The following is a 21,007-nucleotide window of genomic DNA, read 5'->3' as shown; positions in this document are numbered from 1 at the left end:
AAGTCCCGTCAAAATCAGTCCAGTTATTTCAAAGATTAGCCGGAACAAACAGACTGACAGACAAAAATTGTAAAAAATGTTATTTTGGTGTATATACCGTATTTATATGCATGTAGTAAAAAACGGTTATTTCAATATTACAAACAGACACTCCAATTTTATTTACATGTATAGATGTATAGGTTTATAGATATGCATTCTCTTCTATATTACAATAAAATACCAGAGTCTGTTATAAATCTGCCAGAAAAAAGATTTAAATGTCAAATAAAACAGTTCCTTTGCAAAAAAGCTTACTATAAAATTGAAGAATTCGTTAACGATAATAATGTTTTTATAGAAAAACTTTAAATCTATAGCACTGACAATATTATCTGATTACATTAATAATGAGTGCGTAGCGACTTCTATGTTGATTATCGCATGCCTCTTACTTGTTATACTGTAATTATTTATATAAAAAAAACATCTATTAAAAAGAGCAACACACAAGTTTCTTGCTCATTCTTCTTGTGATGAATCTGCATTCCGAATGAGTGGTAGAATCAAAATATGACTATTCAAAAGTGCTTGTAATGAGTTTATTTGAATAAAGATTATTTCTTATCACTACGACTGATTTAATCTTATTGCATATTTATATTTGACCCAAAAATTTGTGCTTGTTGGTAGTTTGTATTCACACGTTTCGACTTGTAAATGTAAACTTACAAGGATTATTTAAAAGAGCAACACACAAGTTTCTTGCTCGTTCTTCTTGTGGTGAGACAGCTTTCCGAACGAGTGGTAGATAAAAAACAAATTGTTATGACTATTCAAAAGTGCTTAAATTAAGTTTATTTGAATAAATGATTTTCTATTCTATTCTTTCTATTTCTATTTCTATTATGCCGCCTTCAAATCTTTCTAGTATGGTGTCGGGAACACGACCGTACAAATTCTTGCGCGCCAAAGAATCCATCGACCAGCTGTTGTAATTTTAATTGATATGTCTCCAGTCCATGTAGAATGTCACTTTGCAACATGTTACTGTTTGATGTTCGTACTACACGATAATTTCTCTCATCAGCTGAAACGATAACTGTTTCTTTTTGCTATAAATTCACAATTATATTATAGGTTACTTCACGGTATGAATGGCAATTGTTAATAAGCATCGTTTCTATGAAGTGTCTGTACATTTATTATATACTAGCTACTCGCCCCGGCTTTGCCCGGGGTACATGTATTATACATATTATACAAATAAACCTTCCTCTTGATTCACTCTACCTACTAAAAAAACCGCTTCAAAATCCGTTGCGTAGTTTTAAAGATTTAAGCATACATAGGGACAGACAGACAGCGACAGCGTCTTTGTTTTAAACTATAGAAATAGAATATGTTAATAATTATAATAATATTTCGCTCTATTTTTTTTTATGGATGATAATGGAATGGTGCACCCGCCTACGCTATCGGTTTACGCTGGCGGGGCACCAGTGTAGGATGATAAGATGAGCATGAGATCAGGTCAGGTTGCCTATCGTGATTAAATATCCAGAAATTAACCACGATGTTTTCCAGGGGGAACCGCGTGGAGGTCGACCTATCATGGTACATTGCTAGCAATGGGGACACTAGACCCTTCCCCCTATTTACATAATACTTTTGTAAGTTATAGCCTACATGTTATTCTGATGTATAAACTATATTATTGTATACTTCAATCAAAATTCGTTTAGTAGTTTTTCTGTGAAAGAGCAACAAACATCCATCCATTCAGAAAAACTTTCGCGTTTATAATATTAGTAACATATCACTATTATCAAGTACATATAGTGTATATCTAGAGTTAAAAGAGTTACACCAAAATTTTACAATAATTTACAATTTTTGTCTGTCTGTTTGTTCCAGCTAATCTCTGGAATGGCTGGACCGATTTTGACGGGACTTTTTTTGGCAGGTAGCTGACGTAATAATACTCCTTATTACGTCAGCTACCAGCCAAAAAAAGTCACTTAGGCTACCTTCATTTTATAAAAATAAAGTTAAATTCCACGCGGAAGAAGTCGCGTGTACAGCTAGTAAATAAATAAATGTATATATATATATATATAACATATTTTGCAGACTGCCGTTTGTACTATCAAACTTCTTCAACCTATATAAAATTTATTCAATGTATATTTTCAGGTGCATTATTTGGTAATAAATATATATATATAAATGTATACATAACAAATTTCACTTTTATATCCCCAAAAAGAAAAAAACTTTTTGAAATAAAGCATAAAAAGTTGCCTTGAAGCGTCTTGTTAAAATAATTACAACACAAACATGCTTATACTGTATAATACTGACAATCTATAATACAACACGCTACAATGTTGTTAGGAATCCCATAAAAACGTAGCAACCCTATAAAAATAGTGTACGGGAGTACAGTGACTAGAAAGACTTCAAATTATAATTTTAAAATGTTTCCAGCGTTGTTGACTGACGGCTGACAAATGTAATGGTTGCAGAGGGCGGATGAAAACACTTTGAGAATTTTTATGCCCTCATATCCCATGTTTCATGCCTACTCGATCCCTTACAATATGCCTGCAAACATACACTTTCCGTCAACTCAATACCTCGTGTATCTTATAACGATAAACTTAAGAGTCATAATTGATTACATTGCAAAATGCTACCGACATCTGTAAGATTGTTATAGTACAAGTAACAAAGTATCATTTTGCTGTTTCAAAAAATTGAATACAGTCGTATTGCAAAGGATTAGAGTTGATAATATATTAAATTTGGTAAATTTAGGTGTGCTGTAAATTACTATTGCGTGCGAGTATCAGCATGGACAATGTCTAGCTCGTAAAAACTAACATAATTGCTATTATAGATGTCTGTATGTTTATTTCACACTCGATTGGTCGGTAATTTCTTACTGAATTCTATTGCAGTGACATTTTTATTGTTATGAATTGTTTGGAGTCCATTTGCAACTATACTATGCCTTATAAATGTTAATGATAATATCTACTTGGAATTGTTTTTATTTCCTATTTCGTTTGGCTTTTATCCGACTTCGTAGATGGTAATGATTTTTTAATGGATGGTAATGGAATGGTGCACCCGTCTGCGCTAATGGTGGACGCTGGCACCAGTGGAGGATGATAGGATGACTATGAGGTCAGGTCAGTTAGCCCATCTTGATAATTCACCAGCAATTCATTACGATAGTTTCCAGGGGGTACCGCGTGGAGGTCAATCTTACACATCGATAGCAGTGATTATAAATCCCCATTATTTACAATTCCCGCCTGTTGTTTGCTTTTATATGTGATCGCAGCCAGATGCATCTGATGTTGTCCATAGGCTACGGTAACCGTTTACCATCAGATGGGCCATATGCTTGATTATCATCATCGCAGTATAAAAAATATAATTACTAGTTATGCAAATATTTCGCGCGTTATTGTAATGTTTAACCTTTCCCAAATAAAGAAAAAAGTTTCATCGTTCTACCTTGAGAAATGACGATTTTACATACAAACTATCAGCCTCTTACAACCCATTTTTCGAATTAAAAAGTAATCTATGTCCTTTTTGTGTACCAAATTTCATTTAAATCGGTTCAGTAGTTTTGGCGTGAAACCGAGACAGACAGACAGAGTTATTTGCGTCTTTATAATATTAGTAAGAATATTAAACTTAAAATGTATATGAGACACATTTACATTTCTTATAACACTAAATTACCCAACACGATCAAAAAACGAGATAATGTTTACTGTACATAATAAAATTATAGCTACTGGCGTACGGATGGACAGATTTTCTTTTTATCGATCTAATTATGCGTAGATGATATCATTGTCAATTCTCTCACCATAAAACTTTTAGTGTTTGAATGTTTGTCATGAAATTCGATACTTATATGTGTTGAATTAATTATTATCTGTACAGTAATCTATAATACATTCATTTTGTTATCTGTGGCATTTGTCACATAATAAATTTTAATTAATAATAATTAATTGTTATATTAATGTAGTGGTCTAGCAGTTTAGAGCATCGCTTTACTGCCGATGAACGCCTGTTCAATTCCTCGCATGGTAAAATCATTTGGACTCTATTCTTCGTGTTTAGCCTCTCAGCTGGATCGTTACTAAAGTACAGAGATCTATAGCAGAGACAACTTTAGTAATCTCTGCTATAGAATCTATAGCAGAGACAACTTTAGTAGTCTCTGCTATAGAATCTATAGCAGAGACTACTGCTATAGATCTCTGTACTACTAAAGTAGTCTCTGCTATAGATCTCTGTACTACTAAAGTACCAAACCAATTTAGCCTTTCATCTGCATCTACATGCACAAGCTTCTTCTAGAAGCGCAGTAACCTCCCGATGTCTTCACGGGATACACGGAGCTACCTCACTATTGTTCGTTGTGTTGCCACTGCTACACGTTCTAGGATCACATTTCTTCGGCTTCAAAGCATCTTAGACAATGTTCATTATGCGTGTACATGTTTTTTTTAATTATGTTTTTCCTTTCCTTAGGCTTAAATCCATGTGGTCTTTTTGCGTTTGTTTTAAATCCTATTTCTTCTTTTTCTACGTAGCTCCGCGTAAAGTATTCTGTCAAGTGTGAGTGTAGTAGTGTAGGTTCTCTCTTCCTTTATACACTAATAACTGATGAGGTCCTGAGGCTTTGGCACACTCCAATCTATCCAGGACTGCAGCCGAATGCAGCAGCAGAATTTATTTTATGTTATATGTAACGCATATTAATGTATATATTTGCTATACATATGTCATCATCATCTGCTTCTTCCTTATCCCATTTATTTGGGATCGGCGTAATGTTTTTCTCTTCCACTCATCCCTGTACGCAATCTCGTTATTTACTCATTTTCTTACCATATCTTTCACATAGTCCATCCATCTCATTCTTATAACCACCCACATTCATATGTAACACCTTCCTTGAAATATTATCTTCATACCTACATTTTACATGCTCATACATTTGTTAAATAAATGTAATATTATTATTTTCCTGTAATTTCACTGCCGTAACTCACCCTTCAGTTGAAACAAATCTTTAATTTCAAGAACCTTTTTTTTACGTATATTTTTTTTATAACCCAGGGGACAAATGAGCATGCGGCTCATCTGATGGTAAATGATTACCGCCGCCCATGATCACCCGTAACACCAGGGGAATTGCAAGTACGTTGTCGGCCTTTTAAAAAGGTAGGAAGGAATAAGCTCTTTTCTTGACGGTTTCAATATCGTATCGGTTCGGAAATACCATTGCTGGAAGTTGATTCCACAATGTGGTTGTGCGAGGCAAAAAGTTTCTAGAAAACCGCACTGTGGAAGACCGCCATTCATCCAGATGATCAGGATGGTAGTTTCTGGCGGGTGGTACGGTGGTGAAACTCAGCAGCTGGTATTAATCCGAACCTTTACACTTCCACCAGATTTCGGCTAATTGAAGACCGTAGCTGGCTCATAGCCTCTTCATATAGCTTGCTGTACGTATATAAATAGTGAATTATGCAAAATACTCGGTACTATAAGGTTGAGTATACAATTTGTCGTATAGCAGCGTCCAGTGTATCCCAAATACGGTAACAAACGAGTATCGATAGTAATCGACAGGCTTAGCGCGTAAATATCGAGTCAGATTGTATCGATAACGCTGCCACTCGGCGTTTATACGTGTTTTATGTTCGAGTTTGGATCTCGATAATGTAACGATTTATAGTCGAGTGCTGCTAGTTGGAATTATATGGCTACTTGAGATGTTTGAGACAAAGAATATTAAAAGTGACGGTTCATATACATGCAGTTTAATGCCTATAATTTGTTACAGTGTAGGTAAATAAAAAATCGGGTCAGAGATTTTATTATAGACTACCGATGTGACATTATCTAGAAAAAAAAAACGATTAGTAATTTATCGATGTTTTCATAATCGATTAATTTTCCATGACCTTAATTTTTGGCCTGAGCACGTTGTTTTTTTCTAATTTCATTACGTGATATTTTTAGGGTACTAGAAAGAAATTGGTGCATTAAATGGTCTGTAAAATAAATATTAAAATAAATAATAGATTTTTGTGATAATAAATAAATAGATTAGAGGAATCAATATAATATTAAATAGAATTCGTTTCATAGACTACCTACATGCTCTGGTTTTAGATTCTAAAAACAATTGTAAATTAATAAAATTTTATATCTTTAAAAATTTAAATTTCCAGGTGTCCTAATTTTTTTAATTATCTCTATGAGCGAAGGCACTGTATTATTATTATACTGGTGAATATAATCATGAAAAGACGGTGGGTTTTAGGAAGAAATAGCGTATTTCATGATAAAACTTTTTTCTTTCACCTTTTTGGGTTAGATTATTAAATAATATTTGATTAAGGTCACGGATTAAGTTGCGGAATCAGCTACTAAACAACTTATAAGAAATTACGTCATGCACAATCCCATAAGTCAGTATGTCGAAGTAGAAAAGCACCTTCTGTCCACATAACAGATTATTCTATGTTCACGGCCGGTTGAAAAATTTGTCTGTTGAGATTGTAGAATAGAAATAGACATGTGATATATGACGCTGTGATGTCTGTAAACATGGTTTTAGTCGAGATTTATGAATAACCGCGAGATGTACCCGACTAACTGAATGAAAACATCGTAACGCATATGTACATTGGAATATATAATACGAGCACTAAACTTTTAGTTTTATAGACGAATTGTATGAAAATTTATTACTAAACGCGTAATACCTCTATCGTAAATATATGTGATGATCTGCTTGTTACATATGATATATAAGACAAGTTGAATGTGAGATTTCAAAACCGTATGGCTTCTTTCCTTGTATACTGATTGAATTAAAAGAAAAAAAATGTTTAGTGAAGTTTAACATAGTCAGTAGTCTAGCGGTTTAGCCCATTGCTTTATTTTCGATGGTCGCGGGTTCGATTCCTCGTACGGTACATAGATTTGTTTTCATCAGTATGATCGTTTGTATCTGGCTGTTTTCTATGTATATTATGTATGTATTTACAAAAATAACTACATTATGTCTAGTACCCATAATACAAGCTCTGCATAATTTGGGACTAGATGGCACTGTGTGAGTTGCCGTGAGATATTGTACAGACAGCAATCAGTTATATTTTTATTATGTGTATAGCAAGCGGCGCCTGCGTATCTAACTGACTGACGTGACACTGACTGACGTGAAACAGATTGACGTAATACTGACTAACGTGCACCTCACTATAATTACAATGTGCGTTTGTTTGACATGCGCGTCTAATAAACTCTCATTATAAATTGCCCCAAAAATATGAAACCTTGACGGTGTCTCGTATGAAATGTTTTACTTCGCAGATATGACGTTTTGCTTTTAATTTTTTTTCTCATCTCGTTCACTTCAAAGATCCGAATAACAACGATGAAAGCTTACAGTCGTCTATCAAAAGTCCATTACATTAAAACGTTGTGTGATGTGACGCGTCTGTTTGTCTGTCTGTCACTTGGAAATGTCCGCAAGGCGCCACCTGTCAATCTCACAGAAATGGGGAACGTATATACATGTGAATTCTCTGATAAATTGTTTAAACAAAAAATAAATAGAGTCAGTTGGTAGCGACGTGCCGAAAACTATTTCAATTAAAAGTATTGGCACAGAAAACATATTTAAAAACAAAATAGAACTTTCGAAGTAGTTTGGAGAGATTCCATGTATGCAACGCGCGCGTGTTGACTCCATCGTGTGGCGGAGAGGGAAACTCCGAGCATTTCCCGGGACTTGTCACCCGGGTGTACCGACCAATGTGTGTTTCCAGTGATGACTTACGGCACAGAGACGTAATCGCTAACTATGGGCATCATGAATAAGCTCAGAGTCACTCAGAGGGCAATGGAGAGGGCTATGCTCGGAGTTTCGCTGCGTGATCGAATCAGAAATGAGGAGATCCACAGAAGAATTAGAGTAACCGACATAGCCCGAAGAATAGCGACACTGAAGTGGCAATGGGCAGGGCACATAGCTCGTAGGATAGATGGCCGTTGGGGCAGTAAAGTCCTCGAGTGGCGACCACGGACCGGAAGACGCAGCGTGGGGAGGCCTCCAGCAAGGTGGACCGACGATCTCATCAAGATCGCTGAAAGGCATTGGATGCGAGCAGCGCAGGACCGATCGTCGTGGAGATCTTTGGGTGAGGCCTATGTTCAGCAGTGGACATCTTCAGGTTGCGATGATGATGATGATGATGACGTCACCCGGGTGTAGATTCAAAGAGTTCCTTGCTGATGTAGGTCATTGTAGGTCAACACTCACCTTTACCGCTCGTGTTTCTCTCCCTGCCCAGCTATTTAGTTGGGCTGGTAGGAGCCTGCTAGTGCTGCTTTAGATACATGTTCTAGTATAAAACTTACTGCAGTTCTAGGCCACAGGTCAAGATCCTTTAGAAGATTATAGAGATATTTTGCTGGTATTCCTCTCGGTATCACTTCGACCGCATATAAATTAACCATATACATAACATATATGTTTCGTTAATTCGTCTAGTTGTAAATTTATATATCGTAATATTTACTATGCCATATAATAAAAACAAATATACATTATGACTCATAATGTATATTTGTTTTTATTGTATAGTCTTTAGATATATTTATTTCTGATAGAACAGTGAACCTACCAGCAGTACACGTTTAGTTTTTATTTTAAAAAGGTTATTTTTGTTGCCATTTTCTTAAGCATGCCAGAGATTGACAGTAAAAAGACATCTGCGTGGGTACCACAGTCTCACATATTTCAGTCGCTAAATAGTAGTAGTAGGTTGCAGATTAGACTATAAAATTACAGGATAAGAGGCATGACATCCGTGTCATCCATACCTTATCAGGTAGACCTCCACGCGGTTCTCCCTGGAAACCATTATGATAAATTCTTGCTGAATTTATCACGAAGATAAGAAGAACATGAGTTCAGGTCAGTTAGACCTGACCTCATGTTCATCTTACTCCATTGGTGCCCCGCCAGCGTAAACCGTTGATACAAGCGGGTCCACCATTCCATTATCATTGATAGAAAGAAGTGATATTATGAAAGATGAACATTTTGACATCCTCCACTGGTACCAGGATAAACCGTTAGCGTAGATGTGTGCACCATTCAATGAGCATGCTTAAAAAGAAAACCTCAGTGATAAAACCGTGTATAAACATATCGACACGGCATTAACAATAAATAAAAAGAATTAACAGGATCTCCGACCTAATGCAAACGCTGAGCAAGGGGTGCTCAGTAAAAACATCAAAGATTTCTGAGCAAAACAAAACGAACACGCCACAAAACCCCATACATTGCGGTTACAAAGCCATCATCGCCTCGTATGTTTACGATTATCGTAAAAGTTATATTTCGTCAACATGTGCCGCTCTCAAGGTATAAAAATATAGATTAAGCATCGCGTGCAGACGGGACATGTCTCTGTGAGTTTTTGTTTACGCTGCCCTTTTATAATTATTGAAACAGCAGTCCGCGTGACATATAATATTGTCAATATATGCCGCTCTTAAGCTATAAAATTATAGATTAAGCATCGCGTGCAGATGGGACATGTCTCTGTTAATTTATGTATACATTTCAGGCGTCTATAGGCTACGGTAACCGTTTACCAACATATGGATGGTATATTTGCCACTGTCGTAGGTATAAAAATATTAATGAAATACTAATTTTCTAAAGTAAATATCACCAAAGTTACTCCGTATAACATTAGCTATTTACGAGTCCAGTGAAATAGGTCCAGCCGTTTCCGAGATTAGTAATAATCAGATAGTCAGACAGACAAAAAATTTGTAAGTTACAATAAAGTAAGTGAGTTATAAATATTCATCTTTGTACGTGAAAATTAAATAGCTAATTATATGACCTGTCTGCGTATCCATCTTTATTGCTCTTAGGTTTAAACGTACAGACGGACAAGCTGTTTGTTTTACATACAATATTTATGGCACCAATTAGAGGCTCGCTTATTAACTGCCGGATGAATTTATGCTACAAAATAACTGCTTTCACGGATTTTATTTATTTTGATAGCAACCCAGTGACTCACATATAACCGTGGAAGGATGCGCGGATGACTCGAGTTTGAGAGGATGTTGTTATATGGATTAGTTCACGGGATGTTCGGACTTATGAGATCAGTATCGAGTCAGTCAGACGCTGGAATTATATAAATAAATATAACACAATGATAAAAACATACACGTATGGCGAAATAATTATTCTAATATACATAGACGATGTATACACACTGCCATTTAGTCCCAAGATTATGTTATGGTGTAAATATATGCATAATATCATTATTATATAGTATAAAATAGTCGCTGTCGCTGTCTGTCCCTATGTATGCTTAAATCTTTAAAACTACGCAATGGATTCTGAAGCGGTATTTTTAAAATAGATATAGTGATTCTAGAGGAACGTTTATATATATAATACAATAATAATAAAAAATATAAACCTTCCTTTTGAATCACTCTATCTATTAAAAAAACCGTTTCAAAATCCGCGTAGTTTTAAAGATTTAAGAATACATAGGGACAGAGAGATAGCAACAGCGACTTTATACTATGTAATGATGTACACCCGTGCGAAGCTGGGGGCGGGTAGCTAGGTATAATATAAAATATATATAGAAAATTCATGGAATATTTTAAGTTACAAATACAATAAAAAACTATATGTAATTTTTATTCTATTATCGAGAAAGTCAGATTTTTTTATAAGAAATATAAATTGATACTAAAAGTTCTTTTTGTGTTCAGATTTCGGGCTCAATTTTAAGCTTGAGGTTTCAAAATTCATTTCATTGATATGTATATTCTAGTCTAGTTAATACACGATGGAGTTACGTTATTGATTCATCTACGTAATATATATTATAATATATAGAATCATAATATTATAAATCCCTATTTCCCTTGCCCACAGCATCACGCGTGAATCGATTGGACCGATTTCGATTATTCTATTTTTGTTGTGTTTCTTAATCTTAGGAGAAGATTCATATGAAAGAAAAAAAATAAGAAAATTGCATGTACATTGGAAAAAATACTATGGTAGTTAAGTTGGGTTTAATGTTTGACTACTATATATAATGAGCACTCAATATTCATAGTTAAGATTGAACGTCTGTCTGTCTCAGATGAATCAGTTTATTTTTTTAACTACTCTATAGTTATTGGCCGCAGCTGAACTTTACAGCTTCACCGGACGATAGAGAGCGAGTGCAGATGGCACACCAAACCCGCGGAAGAACTAAAGCTAATTCCAGGCTGGTGGATACGAATTTAGTCTGAGGGCACCGTTAGAAGTTGAAACTTTGACTAAGGTCGTCGTAATTTCGATCTCTGTTTGTATTCGACGGGAAATCGACCGGAGCGAACGGAGGCGCGTGAGGGTCTGAGGGTCATCTAGTATGTATATAAAAAATAATCCCTTTTCACGTGGTCATGCAACTTACGGACCGCAGAACCAATTTATTTCGTTCTTTCCTTGGTTCATACATAACGAAAAATTTTGAAAATTGTGCAGAAAAAATAACCTTCCTGATGCATACTTAACATATATTACACTATATTATGTAAATGAAGGTGTAACTTGAAAAAATTGTATAAAAAAACCATTCGTTACACAGGATGACGCAAAAGGAAGTAGGAAGTGCTATAAACACCGCTGTTTACGACCGCCCTGCTGATAAGAAGCACCCTTTATAGTGTCATGATCTGATATAGGGCTAAGTTATGTTGTGTATTGCTGGAGATTGTAACTCGCGTCCGGTATAGTTGACTGTGCTTAATCGGATGAGCCAGTCACTTGGATTTTTTATATCGGATGAAATTAACGGCCTTGGTGATCTAACGGTTTAGCACGCCGCTTTAATTCCGATGGTCGCGGGTTCGATTCCTCGTACGGTACAAACATTTGTATTTATGAGTATGATTGTTTGTATCGGTCAGGGTGTTTTGTATGTATTTAAGAAAAGATATATAATATATATATTTTCGTAAATACATACAAATACATAGATATTATCTATGTATTTGTATCAGTTATCTAGTACCCATAACACAAGTTGTTAGCTTAACTTAGGACTAGATAGCGCTGTGTGAATTGTCCTGAGTTTATTATTATTTATATGAATATATATGTTTGTAAATGGAATGGTGCACCAGCCTGCGCTAACGGTATACGCTGGCGGGGCGGGGTACCAGTGGATGATAATATAAACGTAAGATCAGGTCAGTTGGCCCGTCGTGGCAAATCCACGAGGAATTAATCACAATTATTATTATGTAACTAAAGTACAGTTAAAAGTCGTCCATGTGGGTCACCTCAGTCTCATTTGTTTATGCCGCTAAGTAGCTTTGCTTTTTTAGATGCGTTTCGGTTGAAGAGTTAGATAATTAATATGATTCAAAGATTATTTTATACTTTTTTTTAAATGAGCTGCCCACGTTATCTCTGTTTACTCTATGTTTGACCCTAAATTGCCTCGAGGTATTATTTTAATGGATGATTGGGGCACCCGCCTGCGCTAGCGGTTTACGTTTTGGGATACCAATCCAAATTTCACATAGCGCCATCTAGTTGGGACTAGATGGATGGATCCAAGTCCAACCCAATCAAAATCCAAATCCAGAGCTTGTATTATGAGTGCCTACTAGACAACTCACAAAAATACATATATACACTTTTTTGTAAATAACTACATAATATAAATAGAAAACACCCAGACCGATACAAACATTCATCTCATGAATACAAATGTTTGTAAAGTGCGGAGAATCGTACCCGCGACCATCGGAATTAAAGCGGTGTGCTAAACCGCTAAACAACTAAGGCCGTAATGACTTAAGTTTTTTTAAATAAACATTATTTATACTGTATTTATGAAATGCGGCCATAGTATTATAAAAATTAAGTTTTTCTAAATAAACATTCATATTGTATTTATGAAATGACGGGGGAACGCGTCAAAGGAACGTTTCTGGCTATATGTGATGACCACAACTAATCATATCGCTTGTTTGTCAGTCCGTCTGTTACCATGAATCGTCCACTTACATCTTAATCTAATGGATTCTAACATCGCCCGTGTTTACACAACGTACCTCACAGTTTCCACTGACGTCCATTTCAAAACGGTCTGTTTGGATCTTCGTTAATAAATATGTTTAACATTGGGAATAGTTTATTTTTAACATGTTGCCATGTTTTTTGTCAGCTCTTTTATGATATATCTCTGTTTGAATAGATTATGGTACGTTTTTTTTTAAATTCAACTGTCACATAAAAAAACGCTTTGTTTGTAAAAGGCTTATTATAAAAGTGAAGAGTTTGTAAACGATAATAATGTTTTTGTAGAAAGAACGCTGACAATATTATCTGATTGCACTAAGATATCATAGAAACCCCTACGTATTTTTTTTGTAAATATATATAGTAGATAATATACATAGAAAACACACAGACATATACAAACAATCACACGCAAGAATACAAACGTTTGTACCGTGCGAAGACTCAAACCTGGGACCTTCGTAATTGAGGCGTAACTCAACCGCTAGACCACCGACCGTCAATAAAATAAAACTCACGTGTCAATAACAGACGTTAATGGAACACGGCGACGCGTGCACGGTCAAAGTAGCGAGTTAGGAGCCAACGTTAATCACTCTTCCACTCGACTGTGCGATGCTTATCTGGTTATTGCCTTATACTGCCACTTCAGATAATATTGGCTTTGACTGTACCCGCCCCACTAGTCAGGAATCCTATCCAGCGATGAGTTAACTCAGACATTATTAAAAGCCATTTCAATACTGTTAAAGTCGAAATAGAATATGGCCAGTTTATAGTCTTAATGTGTACCAGGCCTTCTGATGACAGGATGAATAAAAATAATGATATTTATTGATTAACTAGCTTTTGACCACGGCTTCGCTCGCGTTAATTTATCTCCTTGGAATGGTGGAATTTATCAAAATTCTTCTTAGGGGATGCCTACGTCATAGTAGCTTTATGCATGCAAAGTCTCAGCCCGATCGATTTAAAATTAACAAAGTTTCATACAAACTTTCATACCCTATTTTATCCCCTTGGGGGTAGAATTAATCTAAATCCTTTCTTAGCGGATGCCTACGTCATAACATCTACCTGCATGCCAAATTTCAGCTCGATCCGTCTAGTAGTTTGGGCTGTGCGTTGATAGATCACTATGTCAGTCGCCTTTGAGTTATATATATTTAACATAACAATTGGACATTATCAAAAACGCCATATTAATTAGCCTCTATATAATGCAATAATCTTACTCTATTTTGACAGTGACAAAATAGGTTAATGTGTCAAATCTGACATTACACCCTGTAAATACATCACAAAAAATCACCGATCAAAATTGGTGACGGCCATTTAAAATCAAGAAGACGTCTAGTCCACGGATTATACTGTTGCCTACCCTCTCGCTCTTCCGTTTTTTTTTCTTTCAGATTTTCCCTTTTAAGGGAAAGGCAAAAGGACTCAGCCCATACAGCCATCTCGCTTTTCTTTAACATGTTTAACATTTTTATGGTATAGGTTCCAGTGAGTCATTGCGAGAATGCTTTTAGGAATCAAATATCCCCACTGTTGACAATATTATCTGATTACACTAATAATGAGCGTGTAACGATTACTATGTTAATTATCGCATGCCTCTTACTTGTTATACTGTAATTATTTATATAAAAAACATCTATTAAAAAGAGCAACACACAAGTTTCTTGCTCATTCTCCTTGTGATGAATCTGCGTTCCGAATGAGTGGTAGAATCAAAATATGACTATTTAAAAGTGCTTGTAATGAGTTTAATTGAATAAAGATTATTTCTATTCTATTTACCTGCGCTAAAGTGTAATCTAATCTATATTTTAAGTCAGACCTTTTCCAATAAACAAACAAATGAATTATTTATCCGTCTAACTAGTACAATAGTAAAAACGGTCTGAGTAAACCGCTACAAGCAATAATACCTACCTAATTAGGAAAATAATTTATCTAATATATATCAATTCACTAGTACCCATAACACAGCTCTGTTTAGCTTGGGACTAGATGACGCTATGTGAGTTGTCCAAGGTTCTTATTATTATACTAGCTGTACCCGTGACTTTGTCCGCGTGGAATTTAACTTTATTTTTCTAAAATAAAAGTAGCCTGAGTTACTCTTTATTACATCACCTGCCAAAAGAAGTCCCGTTAAAATCGATCCAGCCATTTCAGAGATTAACCGGAACAAACAGACTGACAGACAGACAAGAATTGTAAAAAATGTTATTTTGGCGTGTGTACCATATTTATATATAAAATTCTCGTGTCACCGTTTTCGTTCCCATACTCCTCCGAAACGGCTTGACCGATTCTCATGAAATTTTGTGAGCGTATTGAGTAGGTCTGAGAATCGGCCAACATCTATTTTTCATCCCCCTAAATGTTAGGGGTCGTCCACCCCTAAATTTTTTTTTAATTTAAGGCAAAACAACATTTGCTTGGACAGCTAGTATATACATATATATTATACCATATTTATATGTATATTCATATGCATGTAGTAAAAACGGTTATTTCAATATTACAAACAGACACTCCAATTTTATTTACATGTATAGAGGTATAGATTATACCGTTTACCGTTTTTATATATTTCATCGTACTGTATAAACTCTCTTATTAGTCTCCGTTTCTTCTGTCATGAACACACCAACTACCTTAATTTCGTATATTTCTATATTTTACTAACTGCCTACATTAATAATTCTAATTAAAATTGTAGCCTTTTATTCAAAACAATACTTACAAAACACTCACATAAAAGAACAATAAAGTTTATATTACCACAGTTCTACATAAAATGTTATTATAACGGTATATTTTAACTCCGCTCTTATCGGTTAACGAGCAAATCGTAGAACCAAGACTTTAACTGAATGAAGTCACGCGTTAATTTGTCGGGGCGAATGAATTCGTCAAGCGGCCGGTTGGTATGAATTAACTTGTTCGTGGTAAATGGTAGAAATTTAACAGATCGGATGGTAGAATGGTAGATTACGGTAATTGGATGTGTATAAATGAAGTTTACTTACCTATGGGAGACTTTGGAGAAAGTCATTTTATAATTGCAATAGCAGCACAGGCCTCGTGATGAAGAATTAAATTTCATTGACTAAACAACAATAATAAGAACAAAAAAATAATACAACCAACATTTTAAACATATTACAGAATAGAGTCAATGTAGACCACAACTCAAGTATGCTGGAAACATAAGCTATGTATGTGCCAGCGCTGATTTTCTGTTATATTCTAGAAAAGACTTGCTCGACGCGTTTAATCTCATCGTATCATCTTCCAGCTAAACGTATACATATCATCATTTAAAAAAACACTTTCTAATGGTCCTGTTTGGGGCCGTCCATTAATTACGTGATCTTTTTTTAAGCATTTTTTAACCCCCCGACTGTTCCTCCTCCATAATACATTGGTTTAAAACTACCTCCAGACCCTAATGCCTCCCCGGTGAGCTTCGGATTGACCTCACTCAACATCACATGTATTTTTAGTACCTACAAAGAATATTATTTTAATATTATCTTCAAATACAGGTATAAAGTATAATATTATTCTATTCTGAAATTAAGGACCATGATAAAAATGTGTATCAGAAAGGTCGCAGATTGTTTTTGATTGGCATAAAATAAATACACGTGATGTATTACTGGACCCCCATCCCCCTTGTGATATTTCGTGATTTTTATGAACAACCCACCTTTCAAGCCACACGTGATTAATGGATGACCCCTTTCTAGATTCGACAGTCACCCTCGAAATGGTCATTTAACTGTGATGAATGGAAAATACACCACAGCACATTACAGTTTTAACTTCCCGTGAACAAAATCCCAAATGTCAAAAAATGACATTTGCTTAACTTTCTCGACACGTAAATCCCATAACTGCATAATTATCGACGGCTGATGGTCTAGCGGTTTAGTACACCGCTTTACTTCCGATGGTCGCGGGTTCGATTCCTCGATACAATTTTTTGTATTCATGGGTATGATTGTTTGAATTACAGAAAATACAGACAGTATTACATGTATTTACAAAAATAAATAAATTATCAATATTGTTACAATCCGTAACTTTACACTGAAATGTCATTTTTTGCCGACGGTCGCGGTGTCATGGCGGCCGGCGGCGAGATCAAAGAGGCGGCCGCTTTGAACGGTCGTTATCAGCGCTGGCACGTAAACGACGTCTGGTGAATGACTGGTTAGGTGCAATTTCAATACACTTTATGTTACTATGTTTAACACCCATAAATAAACGTGTTAAGTATTAAAAAGATTAAGGAAATGGGCTTTTTGAAGATTGTAAAATAATAAAATATCATGATATGGAAGTCTCTATTTCATTAGGCTACAGTAAAACTTGTTTGGAAGGTTGTATAAGGTCTAAGCAAGTAGTACATACTTTTAGGTTTTTTTAATAATAAAATGTCCATCCGTGCTATACGGAAGAAACTATTTAATGGAGTTGAAATATTTTCACCAATTTTAAAAAATCAAATTGTAAAAAAAAAATACCTGCCATCATTTTTTGCAAGAGAGCTTATTAATTGGGTGACAAAAATTTCATAGTATTGCAATTGTTATTGAGATACATACTCATGATCATCGATCAGTCTTGATCTTTGTAAGAAATAAGATGTTTTGGTATTATATTGTTTTTATCTCAATTGATAATAATATTTTCGAGTTGACTGTACATTTTATATGTTGTTTATCAAAAAATGTGAACATTTTGTTGTCAAAAAATCGTCTAGCCGTGACCGCGACTTCGTCCGCGTGGAATAGTGACGTCGATCAAATAAAGTCATATCTAACCTATAACCCCTTACTACCCTTTTTATCATTAAAAAGTAGTCTACGTCCTTTCCCAGGATCTAGACTATCTGAGTAACAAATTTCATTCAAATCAGTTTAGTAGTTTTGGAGTGAAAGCGAGACAGACAGTCATACATAGTTATTTTCGCATTTATAACATTAGTAAGTGTAGCGAACTCGTTGATAATAAATAAATTATTTATTGTTACTTTCTATTATGTATCGTTGCCATGTAGTATGTAGTCGCATTTTATTTTATCTTCGTATTTTCCTCATTAAAACCCTCAGCACCTCTCACTCATCAGACACATTAGATACCTCCGCTTCAGTAAGGAAGTAAGGATTTAAATGTAGTCCCAATAACGTTTTCCTATAAACCGTAGGGTACCTGTTCTAATTCTCGTCGTCAGAACTCCAGACTATTGCATGATATGCAACAATGAAACGTTGAGCAACTAACGTACACGAATTAATTTACGATACATAATACCCACAATTATATCAAGATTTATGATGATTTCATGAATTATTGGCAAGCCTCATAAATTCTTGTCAGCAATTTCTAAACCGAAATATAGGTTATAAAGGTAAACGAACTTTCGAGAAGCTATGATATTTCTAGTTTTCTTAGTTTCAATTGATAGTCTGGGACTGAGACTGGACTTGATAAGGCCAGTTCCTAGTTTGCTCTGATATCTATGAATGATTTATTTTGTTACTCATTAAACTATTTATTTATTGTGTCAACATTGCTATTTGGTATTTTGTATTTACCCAAAATTAAAAAATATATATATATATATATAATCTTGTTCTTCTTGTGATGAGTTTGCATTCTGAATGAGTCTTAGAATCCAAACTATATGACGTTCAAAAGTGCCTGTCTTCGCATCTGGGAATGAAATTATTGAACAATATATATATATATTTATATACATATGGATGCAATCACTTTCAAAAATTATTGGCTGCACCACAGATATTCTTGGAGGATCTATTTTTTGAACCCCCATCTGGGGTCCTGTAATTGGTCTCAATTAATCAACAGATAACAATCGAAAGGTAAATTTGGATTTATTTTGAATAAAGATTATTTCAATTCAAAGAAAATATTAATTACACAACAAAATGTATATAAAAAGGTTTATGTTTGTTATAGTTAGCAGTTTTAAAATAAGATAATATATACGTACAGATATATTTAATTGAAAAAAACACATGTCACACAGTACAAAGACTTTTTCACAAGGGAGAGAATAAAAAAAAAAAGTATATATATATATATAATATTTTGTTTTTGTTTGTATTTTTATCTTATATTCTATAGCTTTTGCCCGCGGCTATATTATTAATTTAACTAATAAAATCCTTTCTTAGGGTCATAGTTTTTATGAAAAATAAATTGACAAAGTATTTTCATTATATATTAATCTGTTTCTTAGCGGATGCCTCCTTCATAACATCTACTTGCATGCCAAATTTCAGCCCGATCCGGCCAGTGGTTTGGGCTGTGCGTTGATAGATCACTATGTCAGTCACCTTTGAGGTATATATATATATATAGACTACTTGCATAGGAGAAGTTATATTATTAAATTGTTACTAATAAAATGGACCATGTTATTTGAAAAATAAATTATTATTTATTATATATCTGTGTCCGACAGAAATTATTTATCTGTAACATTGACACAGATTATAAACAAAGTTAGGGTTGCTATACAGTTATTTAATATTATATATTATTAAATAAAATATAAAGATTATTTCTATTCAAAGAAAATCTTCACTAGACAACAAAATACAAAAAAATATTATACCTCTGCAATTTCGGGGAAACATATTCATTCGTTGTTTACAGAGTTATAAAGTCTTGAGTCATAAAAACGTATTTTATCGTCAAATATTTGCAGAGAACCGATATCCATGAATCCTGTCAGTAGCAAAACATATATAATATTTTTAGATAAACGTTGATCTAAGACGTTGAACTTAATATTTTTTAGACTAGCTGTTCCCGCGACTTCGTCCCCGTGGAATTTAACTTTATTTTACTAAAATAAATGTAGCCTAAGTTTCCCCTTATTACATCAGATTCCCGCCAAAGAAAGTCCCGTCAAAATTGGTCCTTTCAGAGCCGGAACAAACAGACAGACAAAAATGGTAAATATTGTTATTTTGGTGTATTACGTTTTTATATTCATATGCATGTAGTAAAAATGATTACTTCAATATTACAGACATTCCACTTTTATTTATAAATGTATATTGTACTCGGTGGTCTAGTGGTTTAGCATAATTCCGTTAGTCGCGGGTTTGATTCCTCGCACGGTAATATTTGTATTCATGATTACGATTGTTTGTATAAAAATACTGTCGTATTTATATCAATTATCCATAAAATAAGCTCTGTTAAAGTAAACTGATACAAATACATAGATATTTTTTTTTGTAAATACATACATATTATATATAGTAAACACCCAGACCGATACAAACAATCATACTCATGAATACAAATGTTTGTGCCGTGCGAGGAATCAAATCCGCGACCATCGGTCGTAAAGCGGTGTGCTAGACCGCTAGACCACCGAGGTCGTCAAATATTAAAAAATGCTCTCTGAATAGCTCAATCACTTAATCGTTGTTATTAACGTATATCAGATAATTCAATCCTATAATTTACGATCGCTAACAACAATATAAATCGTAATTGCATCTCACGACATCACTACAATAACCGTAAATAACGGAATTAAGAATATACACACGTAGGTGTCAGCAAATGGTGGTTTTACCCGACCATTGCTCATAATATTTCATCGCTAGTAAATGTACTGCACTGCGTGATGTATGGCGACAGACGGACATATAAATTGCTCATAATTTATTATTGTGGAAGCAGCGTTGGACCTAATTACCGCGCACGCTTGACTCATAGCTAGGTTGGCCAATTCTGATGATTTTTCCGCCGGCCTCG

Source organism: Achroia grisella, unplaced genomic scaffold (assembly GCF_030625045.1).
Source record: "Achroia grisella isolate CSIRO2021 unplaced genomic scaffold, CSIRO_AGI_Agris_v1 utg283, whole genome shotgun sequence".
NCBI classification, from domain to species: domain Eukaryota; kingdom Metazoa; phylum Arthropoda; class Insecta; order Lepidoptera; family Pyralidae; genus Achroia; species Achroia grisella.
This window is presented reverse-complemented; position numbering follows the sequence as displayed.